Source organism: Mastomys coucha, unplaced genomic scaffold (assembly GCF_008632895.1).
Source record: "Mastomys coucha isolate ucsf_1 unplaced genomic scaffold, UCSF_Mcou_1 pScaffold5, whole genome shotgun sequence".
NCBI classification, from domain to species: Eukaryota; Metazoa; Chordata; class Mammalia; order Rodentia; family Muridae; genus Mastomys; species Mastomys coucha.
The window spans coordinates 47,443,904-47,449,993 of NW_022196911.1; positions in this window are offsets into that span (position 1 = coordinate 47,443,904).

Here is a 6,090-nt window from a genome sequence, read left to right on the forward strand (position 1 = left end):
CCCTCCCCTCCCCTTCCCTTCCCTTCCTCCCCCTCTTCCTTCCTTTCTTTTGTAAATTTTTGAGACAAGGTCTTCTACTGGACTTGAAGCCCACTGATTCCGGAAGACTGGCTGACCAGACCTTCAGATCTTCAATGTCTGCCTCCTTAGCTAAGGGATTTCAGACAGACACTCTCTTGTCTGGCTCTTTATGTGGATTCAGCTCCCCATGATTGTGTGACAGCACTTTACCTACTGAGCCATTCCCCAAGTCTCCTTGACCACTTTTCCATTTTGAAAACATAATAAATGCAGAGATTATTTACCAGCTTTGAGAGTGAGGGATCTTCACACCTCAGTGATTGAGAAGCAAGCTCGCCTGAGCATGCCAGTCACTGTCCTGTCTGTGGCCTCCAGGAAGATGGAGACTTCTCACTGGCTGGAGTGTGGCTGGATTGTGTGTCTCATGTTCTCTGTGGCTCCGGGTGGCCAGTGGGCTTATAGCTGGTGAGACCTTTAGGTGTGGTCCTGAACATTGGGGATTAGGTGACAGTGATAAGGCCATGTCACTCAAGCAACACAAAGCATCCCCATCCCATGGGATGGCTGGAGGGCCAGCTGTCTGACCTGGGGGCTCTCCCCAGCATGAAGGTGGCCGCCAGGTGGTGACTATCTTTCCATGGGTTCCCATGGTCTCTTGTCCTGCCCTCTGCCCTCAGTCCAGAGGCTTCAGGAGCTCCGGCTATTCCAGTGACTACAACTTTCAGGAGGTTCTTGCAAATTCTGTGCATTACAGCTGGACCCAGCCCAATTTGCAGGGCTGGATCCAATAGAACTGCACAATTTTCTAAACTGGCCTCCTCTGGAGGCCAAAGGAAGGTGGCTCCTCCTTTACTTCCCTCATCTATGATTCCTGGAAGACCCAGGACATGAGCTCTAACTTGGCACTAGAGACTGTGGCTAAAGAGGGTATTACTGATATAATTGTCTGCTTGCTGTGGGACAGTTACAGTATTATTAGGTAAATGAATGGACTGGGTGCACTGATTCACCATGGTACCTTGGTACTTACCCAAGAGCCTCTCTGGTTGAGATCTCAGTTCTGTCTACGATGGCCCCCTGATGTTAGTTGTCTCTAGTTTCATTGGCCAAAGGAGGAAACTGAGGTGAAGAGGCTGTTGGACTGGCTGGGATTATTTCACTGAGTTGCAAAGGGATATAACACCCCAAGCCCATGCAAACCAGACCTAACAGGGACGGGGACGGAAGGCATTGATGCTGGTCACTTTGCTTTACTAGACATACTCACTTACAGATGCCTGTGACTTTAGGGTCTTGTGTGGTCTCTGACCCACATACAGAAAGTGTGTGTGTTTGTGTGTGTGTGTGTGTGTGTGTGTTGTATATGCTTGCATGTGTGATGTGTGTCCATTCACAGGCCTGTGGAATCCAGAGGAGGACATGGGATATCCTGGACTATCACTCCATGCTTTACTGCTTTGAGACAGGCTCTCTTACTAAACCTAGAGCCAGGCTGGCATCTAGTTAAGCCCTGATGATCTTCCTGTCTCTATCTCCCACAGTGCTGAGATCACAGGATCACTCCATCATGCCAGACTTTTTACATGGGTGCTTGGGGATTTGAACTCTGGTCTTCCTTGGTACCCTTTTAAATATGGAGTCATCTCCTTACATTCCCAATTCTCCCTGCACACCTATATATATTCCAGAACAAGAAGAGAACAATACAGCAGTGGAAAGAATTACGGTGCTGAGCCTCTCAGCTAGACACCTTTAGCTCAGAAGGACTGACAGACAGCACAGAGCCAGGTCTTCTAGGCTCTTGGGACATCTTCTTAAGAGGACAGAGGGAGTACTCTTGGCCAGGTGGCCAGAAGCCTTGAGAAAATGGTCCAGGTGAGGTAGGGAAGGAATAAAGATCCCCTTGAGGGCCTAAGCAGACCAACCTCAAAGAGATCATATTTGTGTGTCACCCAGGCTGCAGACACTGTGCCTGGGGACTGTGTGTGATACCTGAGTGGGAAGAGGCCCTGTGGGAGCCAGGCTTTCCCATCAGTGAGCTCTGGGCAGAGTCCCCTGTACCCGTCCCCTGTACGCCCTGCCCAATGCATTATTAATGCGGAGACTTCACTTCTAGTTTTTGGGTAGCTAATTTGTTCTTACAATCATGATTTCAAATATCACATGAATAATTCAGAAAATTTGACTGTAGTTAGATAAGCCTGTTAGCTGTCACATATCCAAGTAAATTAGTTTCTCATCCCATGGGGCACAGAGTGAGGCACTGGCCATGCAGAAGGGGCTCAGCACAGGCCATGGTTGCACTCAGGATGTAAGTGCAAGGGACCAAGTCTGCCTGGGGCTTGGGGTCACGGGTACTGTGATTTGTCATGGAGGGGCTCACTTGCTGCTGAGAGTGGGTTGGTCCCAAATGGCACTTGGTTTTCTCCCAGTCAGATCTGAATTAGGGACGCATGTGGCTGCCCAGCCAGCCTTGGATGGGGCAACTCACAAATGCAGACAAGGGTGCACCTCGCTTGAGAATGTGTCTTTGAATGATTCTGTTCTATGAACTGTGTTACAGGAGAGAGTTTGCTGACAGGCACTGGAGATTCCAAGTCAGCTTGTGCTAGATCACAGGATCTTGTCTCAAAACACAAAGTCAGTCAGTGAAGTGCTTGCAGGGGATACGGGTTCAACCCTTCGAACTTATATGAAAGCCGGGCACAGTGGCACACACTTATTCTGGGGCCTGGAGGCAAGAGAATCCTAGGGACTTCCTGGGCAACCAGCCTAGATGACCTGGCATGTTCTAGGTCAGTGAGGGACACTGCCTCAAAAAAATGAGGGCTGTGAAGATGTGTGAGCATATGCATAGTGTGTTTGCCACAGGAGAGTGATAATCTGAGTTCTGGAACTCAGGGTAAAAGAAGGCAGAGCTGCTACCATGTACCTGTAATTCCAGTACTTCTGTGGTGAAAAGGGAGGAAGAGACAGGAGAATTGCCCTGTAGCTAGCAGGCCACCTATCCTGGTGTATGTATCATAGTAGAAAGAACAAGAGAGACCTTGCAAAGTGGAAGAAGAAAAATAATCCCTAAGATTAATAATGTTGTCCTCTGACATTTACAACCATGATGTGGCATGTGTGCAACTGACCTCTCTCTCTCCTTCCCCTCCCCTCCCTCTCCCCCCCAACACATAGACCACTATCACCACCACCACCACCACCACCACCACTACTACTACTACTAAATAAGTAAACCAAACAAAAAAAAGATTGTGTCCTGAGGAACATCTAAAACTGATATCTGACCTCCACATGCACGTGCACACGTGTACTCTGTGTGTATGAGCATGCACGTATACCATCACCACCACCACCATCACCAGTATCACCATTACCACCGTCAGAACAAGGTATGAAGGCTCAGTTTGTCCAGTTATGAATTAGGCATACGATTTCAGGGTCTGCTTCCTGTAACTGTGCCTTTTGGAGAAGGAAATGCAGTGATAGATTGTTCTCTACAAATCAGAGTGCCTTTCACTTCAGCAAATACCCAGGAAAATACAGCCTTGCCTCAGCTCGTGTGCCAGGGAGCATGCCTGGGGCTCAGTCTCTCCCCTGTCCCCGCCATGTGGTATGCTATTCCCAGGAGTGGTTCTAGCTGTTTGTGACAGTAACTTCTGACCCCTGGTGTAAAAGTGGCTCTGACATAAACATCTGTCTGAGACGCTCCATTGGCGAGGGAAGAAGAGGTTTCGTCAGAGAACAACCTTGGACCCGCAGACCAGAAGGGTGAGGGGAGAGTGTCAGTGGCCACAGTATGTATTCACTCAGCCCCCTTAGGGAGAATGGCTCGGCCCCTCACTCCTGCTCCAATGAAGGAAGCCCCCATCTACGTGTGGGTTCTGAGCAGGCTCAGCTTGTGAATGAGAGGAGCGTAGCTGGAAGGGATTCTGGGGTGGCAGTAAGATCAGTATCTGGGTGTCAAGGGCTGCTGGTGAAGTCATGGGAAGATATGGTACTCTATTCAGGCCAACAGATCCGGAGGTGCTAGGAAAGGCAGCCAGGAAGGATGAACCATTAGCCGGGGTTACAGGACTAAGCCGAGGTGCATCATGGGAATGGGAGACATAGTGAGGGCAGCCTGGTTCAGAACCTAGTGGTTCATTCCTGATGCCACAACTGGCAGAGGTGTGACCTTCGCAGGCTTCCGTTCTCTCAGTTGTGTAGTGTCTCAGTTCCGTTCTCTCAGTTCCAGTACACACAGTCATGTCTCCTGGAACTGTGGCACTGGTTACACGACATGAGGCCTTTGAGCAGGTAGCCGAGGGCCTGGCAGATAGGCAGGGCTTAGTAAATGTTAACCACCATGCCTAGCCATATTGTTAGCACTGTGTCCATGAGTATGAACATTGTTAATTTCCAGAACCTTCTCAGCTGCTCCAGATGACAGAACTGTCCTCAGGAGCCCTGGCTAGGTAGGACTAAGTTGCAAAGATAGGATTGTACACATTGCCCATAACTACCACAATTCCGTCAGAGGCCACTGGGTGAACATCTTGCCTGGTACTTGCATCACTCCCCATCTGGGTGGACAGAATTTCCTCACTGCCTCCCTCCTCTGGGAGGAGAGATGTAAGCAGTTGTGAGTACATGTAGCATAGGTAGTGTGTAATCACATATACATATAAGCACATGTAGCCTAGAAGGGATGCAGGGAAGTGGAGGGCTCAGCATCTTCAGGATACTTGGCTACATTGGCTGGGAGATGGTTCACAGAGATACCCAGCACTTGGTCATGCTGGGGCTGGTGGAGGATGTCTTGGGGAGGTGGCTGAAGAGCATCATTGCCTCTTTGGGGGAAGTCATGGGTGGAATGGGGGTGACAGACCTGCCAAGAGGACTGCCACAGTGCTTCCCAAGCCCGGCCCCAGCCCATGGAGGAAGGATCTGTGAGGTGCTCAGAAAGGGGACTGGCATTCAGGACTTAGGGTGCCAGCAGTGTTGCTGAGCAAACCATTTATCAGGATCTTGGAGACAGGTGTTTAAAAGAAAAAAAAAACTGTGTGGATGTTTTTTCAAAATGATTAATATTCAAATTAATGTTGGAGATCCAAATAGCTAAAGTGTAACTAGGCAGAGAACTCTGACAGTTTGTAACTTTCTGTCCCTTTCACACCCAGATTCTCCTGCTATCTGAGGGCCCAGGATGTTTTCTGTGTTTCTACAGACTTGTTCTAGAGAGGCAGCAGCTCCTTGGGGGATCCAGCTTCTGATTCTTGTTATGGACACCCGACCCTACAGGACAAGAGCAGCATCTCTGTGACCAGCCAGAGACTTGCGATGCTTGCCCCTTTCTTTGCATCATTCTCTCACCTATAGCATCCTGAGATACAGGTAACCATAGCAATCCCTGCTCCATGTACATTGTTGTACCTCCCTGTTTGCAAGCACTCTCAACTCCTTTTTGTGAAAATTGTCATAAGGCCCCAAACTAGCCACGCCAACTCTACAACTTCTGATCCCATCTGCTGCAGATAAATCAAATCTGGGCCCCAAGGCACCCTCCACTGGGTGCTGGTCTGGTGGCAACTTGAATATTCTCTACCTTCACTTGCAGAATGTGTTGCAAAGTTCACTGGGGGCCACTCGTCTTTTAGCATATATAATCACGTCTTGAAGTTAGGATTGCTGGACAGTTAGAAGGGACCAAGGCATGGTGGTTACTTCTGCTTCTCAGGGTTAGAGCAGACTGTAAGAAGCTTCCAGATCAGGGCCATTCCAGATCTGAACTCCTGTGTAGTGAGGGCCTTTCACTGAGCATGAGCCTATGATCAGCTGGTTGCCCTGAGCCGTCATATGTGCCATTGTCTTCCAGGCACTAGATCTTACCCTCGACTTGCTTTCTGTCTTCTAGAGTGACTGGTCTCTGAGGCTTATGCGTCATCACTGTCCGTGTCTTGGCATTTAGTATCTATTTGCCTGTTCACTAACCCCATTAATCTATCCATCCATTTTCTTTCTTTCCTTCCTCCCTCCTTCTCTCCATCCTTCTGTCCACTCATGCCTCCATCTGTCCACTCA